Raw genomic sequence first — 12,707 nt, 5'->3', positions numbered from 1 at the left:
TTGGATTATTCTTCCCAAAGAGGGTTTTCATAATATAACAGCTTCTGGCTCCACAAAACCTGGATCTGTGCCTGATTTTAGTTCTCCTTTAATTTTTAACTGCAAACGGCAGATACCTAGGCTCTTTTTTTTTCCATTATCTATCTATCTATCTATCTATATCTATCAATCTTCCTCAAGATAGAGATATAGATATTTAGAGATATAGAGATATAGATAGAGAGAGAGAGAGAGATCTATATAGAGATAGATCCTAAACACCATTTAGAGGCCCCCCAGACCCACAGGAATATGTTGACTCCACATTCTCTTCTTAGTAGGTCCCCCGTTCCACACATAGAAAGTTTATAACACTTACTGAATCAATGACTCAATCAATAACTAAATGAATTAATATATGGCTGAAAAGCTGTGATGCTCTCCTCTTTCATAATGAATAACAGGCAACTTTACAGAAACGGCATAGCGACGTGGAAATAGTGTCACCTCTGTGAAGAAACCCCAAGTGCCAGTGACAACCCAGTGAAAAAGTATTTAAGTCAAGGAGGCCTCGATACCCACAATGCAAAGGTAGTACAAAAAGAAAAGCTTCTCAAACTAATTCCCGGTACACGAAGCATTAAAAAGCCACATACAGACTTTCGTGCTCTCGGCTGGGCAAATATTGCAAGAGCAAAACTATACACGCTAGTGTGCTTCCACTAAAATAACTCCCCCCCCCACAACCAGACTGGCACTGCGAAGAACCAGAAGCTTCTACAAAGTAAGAGCATGCTATCATCTTAGCATACCTATGATTAAACACTTCATTTACCCAGAACATTATTGATATCATTTTCAACTTTTTAAATTCATGATACAGTCTGTATTTGGAAAACAAATCTATGTCAACTTTTATGACTGCAAACTTTTTAGTGTCTCTGAATGTGTTGGATTTGAAAGCCAAATTACCCTAAGTGCTAAAGAAAAAACAGATGTTGTGCTGCACTTTGACAGAAAATATAAATTACAAGCAAATGGAATACAATGGACTGTAACCTTCTTCTTTAACAATTTTAGGCATTTACTTAATACTTAGAAAATCTCCTGTTCCTAGGCATTCTCTGAATGCTATTGATCCACATTCATTTTGTACAACAAATACAAACAAAATATACCCACTATTCCATAAAGCCATCTTTATCTAGAAGAACAAGACCACGACTGCCAGGGGGCATGAGCCGGATTTTGGAAAACAAAAGCCTAAGTGTGTATGTCAGTATCACCGTCAACTAAAACGACAGGCGTTTTTCTTCAAGTTGTGGTTTCCCACAGGAACGTGTTTTCTCGTAAAAATGTCTGGAGCGTGGTGTTTATTTTCCACCTTGACTTATTTCTCATTACTAGCTAAGAACTGTTACAGATTGCAAATAGGTCACGGTTCAACCTTCAAACGTTGACGTCAGATGATCTAAAGAGAAGATGAATAAAAAGTCCCACAAACTGCCGCTTGGACAAGCCATCCTAAACCAAACGACCGTAATCATTTATTTCATCAGGTGTTGCTCAGGTAACAAGAGCCTATACTCTTCCACTGCTTGGAAGATTCCAATCACTCCCGTGTCATTTATTTCACTCCAGGTTCCGCAGCACCGTCAACGCCTTCGTGACGCCCTCCAAATCCAAATGCCGAGACTGACCTCTACCCTCAACACTTCTCCCAGAAATACGTACAGACCTACCCAGAAAGCCAAATGGTTCCAAGTTCGATGTCCGTGATTAACGGAGAATATTCCCCACTGCCCAACCATTGACTGATGATGATTTACCGAGTACTCGCTATGTGCCAGGCACTGCTTGAAGCACTTTACGTGCACGGTGTCGTGCAATCCTCACAAAACCCTACTATGATTGTCCCATTCGGCAGATGTATAAGCTGAGGCAGAGAAAGATTAGGAAATTTTATTTACCGTCCGCGGGTAGACAGCAGAACAAGGATTTGAATCTGGACAATCTGGCCCAGGTCCCTGTCGTCAACCACCACACAATGCTGTCCCTGGTTATAAGCAAATGTCTAGGGGCACCGGGGTGGCTCAGTCAGTTGAGCGTCTGACTCTTGGCTTCGGCTCAGGTCATGATCTCACGGTTCATGGTTTCGAGCCCTACATCGGGCTGTGTGCTGGCAGTGCAGAGCCTGCTTGGGATTCTCTCTCTCTCTTCCCCCCTCTCTCTGCCCCTACCCCACTCACGCTTTCTGTCTCTCTCACAATAACTCAGGAAAAAAAAGAGATTGTCTACATTATGGGATTGTAACAGTATCACGTGGTGACAGATGGTGGCTACGCTTGTGGTGAACAAGGTGTAACATATAAATTTGTTCAATCGCTATGTTGGACACCTGAAACTAACATAGTGTGTCCACTATAATCAAATGAAAGGGAGGGGGGGAGGGAGGGGGGGAGGGAGGGGGGGAGGGAGATGTCTACATCAGTGTGGTCCCTGTACCCACTGCATCAGTGTCAGGAAGAGGGTCTGCATGTTAAAGAGATCCCCAGGGGAGCCGAAGGCTCACAAAGTCTGGCTTGCACTGGTCTAAGTAACTCATTACTGACCAAAGATGCAGTACCGACTTTTTTTTTTAATGCCTATTTTTATTTTTGAGAGAGAGAAAGCACGAAGGAGGGGCAGAGAGAGGGAGACAGAGGATCCAAAGTGGGCTCCGCGCTGGCAGCAGAGAGCCCAAGGCAGGGCTCGAACCCCCGAACCGCGAGATGGTGACCTGAGCCGACCGGACGCCCCAGGCGCCCCAGATGCAGGACTGACTTCCTGATCACCAGGCAAAACCTCTCACTTTCATCTGAATAAAAGCTCCTGCTCTCATCTTAAAATGACAAGCAGAAGTCACACAGCCAAGTCATAAAAATTAAGGAAAACATGGGGTAGCCAGCCCTACGTTCGTTCACCCGGCACAGGTAAGCAGCAGAGAAGAGATGGAGGGCAGCTCTTCGCACATGGTGCAAGAATGGAAACCTCTCGACTGGTGCAGCACACAACCTGCCTGATGGTGGCTGCCGTGCTGGACCCACATCTCCCTCCTGGCAGACAATGTGAGGCACTTGAAATCTCCCTAGGCCAAAGTCAGAAACAGTTAAAGCAAATCTACGGTACCGGAAAGGAGGATGTGGTTCCCCTTGGCAAGGGTGGGGCCCAGGTAGGGATCAGAAGGGGCACCGGTGAGGGGGTGGTGGCGGTGGCAGCTCTGGGTACGAGTCATATTCCAGATCCCGATCTGGGTGCTGATTATATGAGTGCATTTGATTTGTGAACATTCACGAGCTGTGGACTTGGGATTTCTGCATGCATGTTGTATGTGGATAAAAGTTTACCTAAAAAGAAAGGAATATTTCTATAAAATAGGCTCATTAACTGATGCGACATAATCGTGTTTATAACTAAGTGTGAGGAATCACACAGTACGTAGGGGGGTATCGTTGCATTTCCCAACCAAAAAGCAAGATGTCCTTTTTAGGAAAACTACTTATACGTTCTTACTGTTGGAAGCAGGAAGGTCTTCCTAGTTGTTTTGATTTTTTTTTCCACATTTTATTTTAGACTCACAATCTGCAAAAATAACAGACAGCTTCCATGTACCCTCAACCCAGCTTCTCTGCACGGTAACTCAATCTTCCGTAACCATAGGGTAGTGTCCAAACATGGAAACTGACACTGGCACAATACTATTTACTGTAGACTCTATTGAGAATCCAACTATGAATATTCTGCCTTAGCTACCATTGGCATACCTTGTGGCCCTCTCACAGAGTTACCAAAGAAACTGTCAGGCATAAATGAGTACGATAAAAACACGCCGCTGAATTTTTTACCGTTAGACCTTATTCTTACTCTCTCTCTCTATATATATACATGAATTTATACATGTATACATATAAATCTATAGGCAGATACACACATGTATGTATGTGTACTTATCTGTATCTCTAATTGCCTATCTGAAATTTAAGAGCAAAACTTCATCGGGTGAACCTGCAAAGTAACTTTTCCTGTTCATGACATTGTCACCTAACCTGCTCATAATCATTTAGTCCTAACGCTTATCTAACTGCAATACTGAGATTGCTCTGTATCTTCTCCTCTCTTGCAATCCCTTATGTAAAATTAACGGATTAAGGTATTCAAAGGAGTTATGAATCAACCAGATGGTCATCGAATTTGAAGAGAGTAGAAAATTATTGGACACACGGCTCAAGTATGCAGTTCATCCAAAACCAACCAAGAAAGGTAACCTTTAAAGCATTTTTTTGAAAAAACACAACAGCATTTGGTATGCTAACTAATATTCCTCATCAAAACGATCTTTTAAAAAGACATGTGGCGGGGTGCTTGGGTGGCATGCTCGACTCAGGTCATGATCTCACGGTTCATGAGTTCGAGCCCCGTGTCGGGCTCTGTGCTGACAGCTCAGAGCCTGGAGCCTGCTTTAGATTCTGTGTCTCCCTCTCTCTCTCTGCCCCTCACCTGCTCATTTGCGCTCTCTCTCTCTCTCTCTCTCTTTCTCTCCGCCCCTCCCCTGGTCACACTCTGTCTCTCTCTCTCAAAAATAAATAAACATTAAAAAAATAAAAATAAAATAATAAAATAATAAAAAGGCATGTGGGTATCTCTGCATCTGGAAGTTCTCTCTGAAGGATCCGGGAATCCGCAATTTCACCAGAGAGAACTTCCTACTGGTCCATTAGAACTCTGGGAATTAAAGTTATCAATTCAGTACGTGATTTTGAGGGACACCTTCTCACTGGTCACCATATATCTCTCTCCCCTCATCTATCTATGCCCAACTCTAGGTTACACATGGTTCACATACCCGTTTCCTCCTGAACAGGCATCCCCTCGTCCTAATGGCATGGAGCTGGGGAATTTGAGTCTACGCATTCTGTCTCAAATCCCAAGTTTCTCAGATTTAGCATCATCGACACTCGGAGGCAATAACTCTTTGCTGGGGGGGTGGGTGGGGACATCCTGTGCGCTGTAGGGGTGGGACAGCCTCCCTGGCCTCGCCCACCAGACAACCAAAAATGTCTCTAGTCGCTGCAATTGTTAGTTGGGGGGGAGGGGGCAAAGTTACCATGGCTACAATGGTATCACTCACATGCTCCTTCAAACAAAAACTCAGTCCTTTTAACGATAAACTAGAAATAGTGTGAAGTGACTAGAAACAGTACCTATCAGGGGCACCTGGGTGGCTCCGTCGGTTAAGCGTCCGACTTCGGCTCAGGTCATGATCTCGCGGTTCACGAGTTTGAGCCCCACATGGGGCTCTCCGCTATCAGCATGGAACCTGCTTGGGATTCTGTCTCCCTCTCTCTCTGCCCCTTCCCCCCACCCCCGCCACCATCTCTCTCTCAAAAAATAAACTTGGGGGAAAAAAAAGAACTATTCACAACAAGAAGGTAAGACTCAAACTGACATTTACATCAAAACTCCATCAGTACTGCAGTTAGGGCCCCCAAATTACAAACACAACTCCTTGTAAAGGCTGTACACCCTAAGGAACTAATCTTTTGTGGCTGCTGTTGTTGGCTGTTGTTGACATCCTCTGTAGATTCCCAAGGACAGTCTCCAGCTCGTGTCCGGGAGCCCAGCAGGCAGGCAGGCAGGATCAGAAAACCCTTTCTACCTCTGCTCAAATATTTCACTTGTCAAGGGCTTTCCACTTTAGCCATCTCCTCAGCAACACTCCTAGCGAGAGCAGACTTTGAGGCAATAAACACTTGTTTCACCGCCCAAAACTATGGGGGACCCCATAACATCCATGCCAACCCCCATTCCCAGACATCTTCTGTGCGGAGAAATACGTGTAAAGCAACAAGATAAGTAACACCTTATCATCTCTCTGCCAAGAGCAGTAACCCAAAAGTGAACCAACAATTTGTTACTGAATTGATCAGTAACTCACACTAATAACCATGTTTCAAGATTTCACTTCCAAGCATCCCATCTGTCTTAGCAAAGAGAAGAAGCTATTTGGAGCACTACACACTTTTTTTATATTGTAAAAGGTGGTGGTGGGGCGGGGGAGAATAAGCTGTCATAATAGCCAAGCTTAGTAACATTGCCAGTACTTTGTATTCAGGAGGAAATCTGGGGAAATTACAAGGTGCTTTTAAAGTCCTGCTTGAAATATTTCTTTCACCTAAGTAGGTAAGACCTATGGCGTGCAGAAGACGAACAGTGGTTAATTACATAGACATCTAATTCAGTCTCACAAATCTGCTATGGGCCGCTCGGAACATATAATCATGGGAAATACATCTCCCACATTATTTCCAGAGGAAAGGATAACGACATGCAAACATGCATGGACCATGCCTACCATATTTCAAAGGTTTAAGTACACCCACCTAGGTCTTCTAATTAATTAGAACCCACACGAACACGGAAGACTCTTATTACACTTACTGGGTGGGCTTCTTTTTCCTTCCGAGAATGTGATTCAGTTGCCATAGACATCTTCCCAACGTCGACGAACCAGCGACACACAGGATCGGGACGTGTTCCGGACCAGAGACTCTCGGATCTGGCGGCACGTCACGATCCCCTCCGGGGGCTGAAAAAGCTGTGACACCCAGGTCACACCCCAGGCCAATTAAATCACAGTCGTTGAGGGTGGCACCCAGGTAGTTTTGAAGCACCCCCAGATTATCACGAAGGGCAGCCAAGGTGGACAAGTACTTCGTCTTTGATTACGGGTACAGGCTGCAACCAAAACACAGGCTTTTCCGCTAAAACAGAGTCAGCAAGGCGCCCTTTCTCTCCTGAGATATTTAGCCTGGGATTGTGAGGCATCAGGCCTTAATGTTCATCTGCGGAAAACTGGCACCACTTTGCAGCACAGCTTACTTCGGAGACGGAGGGAGGAGAACAGCAAAGTGGACTCGAATCGATTTCACAGTAGACACTAGGCTTCATACAACCCAACTCCGTAGTCCCTCATCCAAATGTCCCCCAATTCAGAGCGACTGAAAATCACGGTCTCTTGGAAATTAGGAAGAGAACGCGTTTCAATCAACCAAACGGTAGCTTGAGGCATTCTCCAACAACTATGGCATAATGAACCGTCTCCTGGGATTCAAAAATTTGTTCTGTTAAACTAATAGACAAACTCATTAAAGTCTTGTGGGAAAACAAACATACGGTAGCCTACACTTACACCTCACTTAATTCCAATCAACACCTGTTGTGGGGAGATAGATTTATTATCACACTGCATTCGTAGACAGATTCACATAGGACAGAACGGGAAGGAAACGTCTGCAGAAAGCAGCTGTGGTGTGAAATAGCAACCCCCCCCCCCCCATCACGGACGGAGAGAGTGGGGAAGGTCTGGAGCCCCCCGTGGTAACAGCCCTGTCCTCCCTTCTGAACCCCGGGCTTCCAAAGCCGACTGCCTACGTGCCACTCGCACGTGCATATGGAACCGGCACCCCAGTCTTGACTCCTGATCCTTCCCTTGAAAAAGCTGTTCCTCTCCGTCTCGGTAAAGGGCCATTTTCTCCTGGCGGGAACGCGGGACGAAAGCTCAAGCATCACCCCGGTCCGCTCTCGTTCTCTGGCCTCCGCATCCACATCCCGGAGCCATGGCTTCCCGCTCAACACACCCCCAGCATGCCACCACTTCTCGCTCCCGTGGTCACCCTGCCCGTGGCCTGAGCCAACACCGTCTTGGCTCCCGAGTCACTCTGGCAGCTTCTCCCAGCTTGGGCCTGAGCTGCCATCGTCCCCGAGCCTAGGTCACCGCGGGGCATCCAAAAGTGCTTCCCTGCGGCGGTCCTGGCTCCCTCTGCGACTCTCGAAACAGAAGCCAGCGTGGGCTCTCAGTAAGAGACATCAACCCGTGTCGCTCTAATGCCAACGCTCCACTGGCTTTGCACTTCCCTCCAAGTCGAAGCCAGTCCTCAAAATGCTGACGAGGCCCTATGCTTTCGATGCTTCATCTCGCCTCGGATCTCACTGTCTGTCACCTCCCCCAGCGTGGGGGGCACACCCACTCCAGCCGCACGGGCGCGGGTCGGCCTCCTGATCTATGCCGCGCAGCTCTCGCCTGTAAGATCCCCAACATCCAGGTTTATCAGAAACTGAGAAGGTGCCTGGGACGCAGGACCTTCCGTGCTAACTACCAGTAAGCGCTGGCCCCACCGGGTCACCCTGTCTCTCCCGCTCCCAGACACCTTCACTGGCTGTTAGGTCGGAATGGACTCCCTTTCCCCTTCTCGACAATCACTCTCCCAATTTCTCGCTTCCTTCCTCGCAGAGCCCTATCATCATCTACCATGCTCTACATTTAGATATTTCTTTAGTTTCATCTCTGACTCCCTCCACCGGAAGATAAGCCCATGGGAATACGTACTGCCGTATTCCCAGAATCTAGCACGGCACCTGGCACACAGTAGGCGCTCAGTAATCATTTGCTGAATGAAATACTTGTTTCTGCTGTGTAATAATATTCCAGGGAATACTGACAAACCCAAGATGACAATACTGTTTCGAGATGACAATACTGGCTTCAAGGTCACTCCTTAGTGATATTGAGAGCTCATCAATGAGATTAGAAAAATCCATGGTACCTAGGAAATGTAGTGATTGGGGGAGAAAATAAACTTGAAATTTGAGCCAAGTCTACTTAGAAAGCATGGACTGAAAGGTAGCCACTTAGTGTGACATAAAAGGCATTTTGCTATTCGTTCTGGCATTTATATGCATTAAGATCCAATTTTTTGAAAAAAGCACAATGAGATTTTTTTTCCCCAAGCATAGTATAAATTAATTATTATAATCTATCTACCAACAACATCCTAATGACGTGAACAACTCATCCGAGCTGGAGGAAGATGTGCAATACATTTTATTGTCATTAAAGACCGGTAGTATATCACCTCATTTCACCCACAACTGGTTTCATAAGCAAATCTAGTTTATTGCAAGGATATACTGATGGAGTCTGTTTTCCTCCCAAATAAATATCTCATTTTAAGAGGCAAACGTTTACTTCATGAAGATGAATGGGAACATTCCTAACAGCTTTCTTCTTTTTTCCCCCTATTATGAATATTGGCTTTGATTTCACTTTCTGGATATATTTTTCCATCAAGCGTTTGAGACTTATAAAATTCCAGGCACATTCTGCTCATCAACCAGCACACCAAATCCCAGGGCAAAATATGAAGCGCCTTGCACAACAGTGCGTAACTGTCACCCCGTGCACCCCGTTCTGCACCCCGGGGCTCCCCGGACTTGCTCACAGTTGGGCAGGGTAGACCATAATCGGATTCACTACAAGTACATCGTCAAAGAAAGAATGCCAGTCAAGCCCCAGTCTGCTGGAAATAGACTCAAACAATCAAAGGCTAGCACTTCCCATCCCAGCTTTGTCTGAATCTGTGCCTTGTTTTGAATCTATTTGAAAACTTCCACGGAGGGGTATGGATCTCACTTGTGCCGCCCAGAGGTGCAGCACCCAATCTCTGTAGAGGTCCCAGTTTTGTTTTGTTTCAATTTGTTTATGTGTATTTATTTTTGAGAGAGAGAGAGAGAGAGAGAGAGAGAGAGAGAGAGAGAACGCAATTGTTTATGTTTATTTATTTTTGAGAGAGAGAGAGAGAACACAAGCAGGGGAGGGGCAGAGAGAGAGAGACACAGAATCTGCAGCAGGCTCCAGGCTCGGAACGGACAGCAGCAAGCCCGACGCAGGGCTCGAACCCATGAAACCGTGAGATCATGACCTGAGCCGAAGTCAGACGCTTAACCGACTGAGCCACCCAGGCGCCCCATGGAGAGGTCCCAGTTCTAAGCGCAAGTGTACAAACTCACTACCCAGGTTTATAGATCAGTGTCATGACCCGAAGTCTATTCAAGAGGGAGGAGCTTACTCTTGGAGAAATAAGAAAATAAGGCTCCTGACCTTCACAGCTGGGGCCTAGACGCTGGACTATAGCAAATGAAGCACGATTTAGAGTATTATCCCTGGAGGTCTCGAGTACCTGTCGGCCACATCTGCACAAGGATCCAGGTGCCCAGTACCTCCGTCCAAACAGAGAATGCCTACAGAAACACAGGAACAACAAGGGCCCCCCCCTGGTTCCTGAACCTTTGGCACCTCCCAAGGCTTTGTTAACCTCCCAGGGAGAGAACTAATTATCTCCCTTTTGCAGATACAAAAACAGGCTGGGCCGGAAAACTTGCTTCCCCGATTCCTAAGCGGCACAGCTGGAACTCGAAGCCCACCACCGGTTTACAGGGCTCGAATAGTACCACTCCGTCACCAATAATATCGACAGTGACAGCAATGACAAAGCTAACCGTGCTTATTATGTGCCAAGCAGCCTTGCCAGTGTTCACATGTGCTAAAACTCTTTGGAACCTCAAAACAACCCCATTAAAATAGACTTTTCATTTCCATTTACAGGTTATTAAATTACCTCGAAGAGATTAAGTGACTCAGCTAAGGGCACATAGGCGATAAGAGGAAGTTTCTACTCTTAAACCAGGAGTTGTCAAACTTTACCTTTAAAGAGCCAAATGGAATATGTTTTAGGCTTTGTGGGCCGCACAGTCCGTGACGGACACTCAACCCTGTCACTGCAGCCCAAGAGCAGTCACAGACATTACACGAATGCATGGGCCATGGCTTGTGTTCCAACGAAACTTTACTTTCAAAAACAGGCGGGGCCAGATTTGGTCCATGGGTTGGGATGCACTTGGCTTTTACTCTAAACCACTATACTAAAGAACTTCCTGAAAGATTTAGAAATGGATATAATACCATTCACAGGAGCAATGATTATTTTTCTGAGGGTTTTTTTCTTTTTGGGGCCATGTTTTATCAAGTGACCACGGGTGACGGTTCATCACCCTCACACCCCAAAGGAGACAAATGATGCCTTACTTAGGAAAAATCCATGAAAATTGCATTTCAGAATCATTAGAGACGCTGTGCATGGAATGCAAATGTACAAAGCTCTCAATTCTGTCTGTAGCTATACTGCTATGATGTAAAGCAATACAAATCTAATATTTTGTTATTTATAATATTATGAATTTCGTGCTGGAACTATTTTTAACATAGATATACCGGCCTTGTACTTCTGAGCAGACAAAATGAAAGCCACAGTTTCACCACAAAAGAAAAAAACTTGGGGGTGGCAAATGTCTGGGTACACAGGGGATTCAGAAATGGCAGAATGTTGATCGTGGCTGAAGCTGGATATTGGGAAGGGTTGTCCTGATACTACTGGTTACTTAACGCATGCTCAAAATGTTCTTAACAAAGAGTTAAAATGATGAAAACCTTAATTTCTGTTGAATACGATGCGCATGATATCCAAAGTTCCTTGGGCAGCTCCGCTTTTCTCCTGACCTCTAGGTGGAATAAGCTGCTCACAGTTTTTATCACCAAAAGAACGTCTGCCCGTCTTTTAGCTTCTGATAGCCTCTTCCCTAAATGTCAAGTCCTGCTGGTAGGCTCTTGGGCAGGAAAGATGCACTGGGGGCATGTTAAGAGGATGCAAATCACCAGCTTTTGAAGTCAGAGGTTCTACAAAGCATCAAAACAACGTTGCCTTTTTCCCCCCTTAAATCAATAAAACCCACGGAATCAGACCGAATTTAGAGATTTGTACATTTTGCATTCTATGCATGGCATCTTTAATGATTCTGAAATGCAATTTTCATGGATTTTTCCTAAGTAAGGCATCATTTTTATCCTTTGGGGTGTGAGGGCGACAAACCATCACCTGTGATCACGTCCAGGCTCAAAATCTCAATCCATATCCTCTGTTAGAAGCTCAGCTCCCACCAGCAAATACGTATTCAGCATCTACTGTGCTCCACAAACTACCACGTCAGGTCCTACCTAGGACATGTTTCCCTGTCCTCAGGGAATCAACTCTTGGCAGGAGACACATAAACGGGGATTCTGTATACCTCTGCAAGTAGAAAAATACAGAGAAGCATAGGGTGTGAGGAGAGCCAAGAGGAGGGCGATGCGAGCCAAGTTCAAGGCACAGTAAGAACAGACACCTGAGTTGCCTTGAAGCATAAGAGGAGTCAGCGCCATGAAGAAGAGAGGGCATCTAGGGAGAAGCTTCTCTAGGGAGAAGCCCGTCCGCAAAGGCATAGAGCAGTGAAACAGCATGGCATGTTGGGAGGAGAACAGTTTGTTATCACTGGAGCATAAAGTACAGGGCTAAGGGCAGAACAGGAGGCTGAAGAGTCACGGAGAGGGACGTCATGCACAGCCTTCTAGGCCATGCTAAGGAGTCTGCACCGGTGCAGTAAGGGGTCACCGATGAGTGAACTGGGAACAAGTACCTACAGCTCACATTGCAGACAGAACATTCTGCTACTGTGTGGGTAATGGATTTGAAGGACACAAGATTAACAGGGAGAACATCAAAAGCGACTGAAAACAAGTCCAGTGAGGAATAACGGGACAGAACCAGGCTACGGATGGTCAGAAGTGGAGGGAGCAAATTTAAAGTTAGAGAGGTGAGGTAACATCGGTAAGGGGCCAGAAGAACTGACAGTTACCACTAGTTTTCTGTTTTGGGTGACTGGGTGGTGTCACTCACTGTGAGAATACAGAAGGAAGGAAGTTCTTAGGATGAAATTAGAGAAGTACCTCTTGGGAGAGGTTGAGTTTCAGGTGTCTGGGA

At 45.8% G+C, this 12,707-nt stretch overlaps 1 protein-coding gene across 1 annotated transcript in view; it reads right to left on the bottom strand.

Moving 5' to 3' along the window:
- Positions 1-12,707, bottom strand: part of FRMPD4 (FERM and PDZ domain containing 4) — a 789,303-nt gene that overhangs the window by 398,121 nt on the left and 378,475 nt on the right. The window lies entirely within an intron of this gene.

The sequence above is a fragment of the Panthera tigris genome, chromosome X, assembly GCF_018350195.1.
Source record: "Panthera tigris isolate Pti1 chromosome X, P.tigris_Pti1_mat1.1, whole genome shotgun sequence".
Classification (NCBI taxonomy): domain Eukaryota; kingdom Metazoa; phylum Chordata; class Mammalia; order Carnivora; family Felidae; genus Panthera; species Panthera tigris.
The sequence above is the reverse complement of the archived record's forward strand: the minus strand, read 5'-3'. Positions and strand labels throughout refer to the sequence as shown.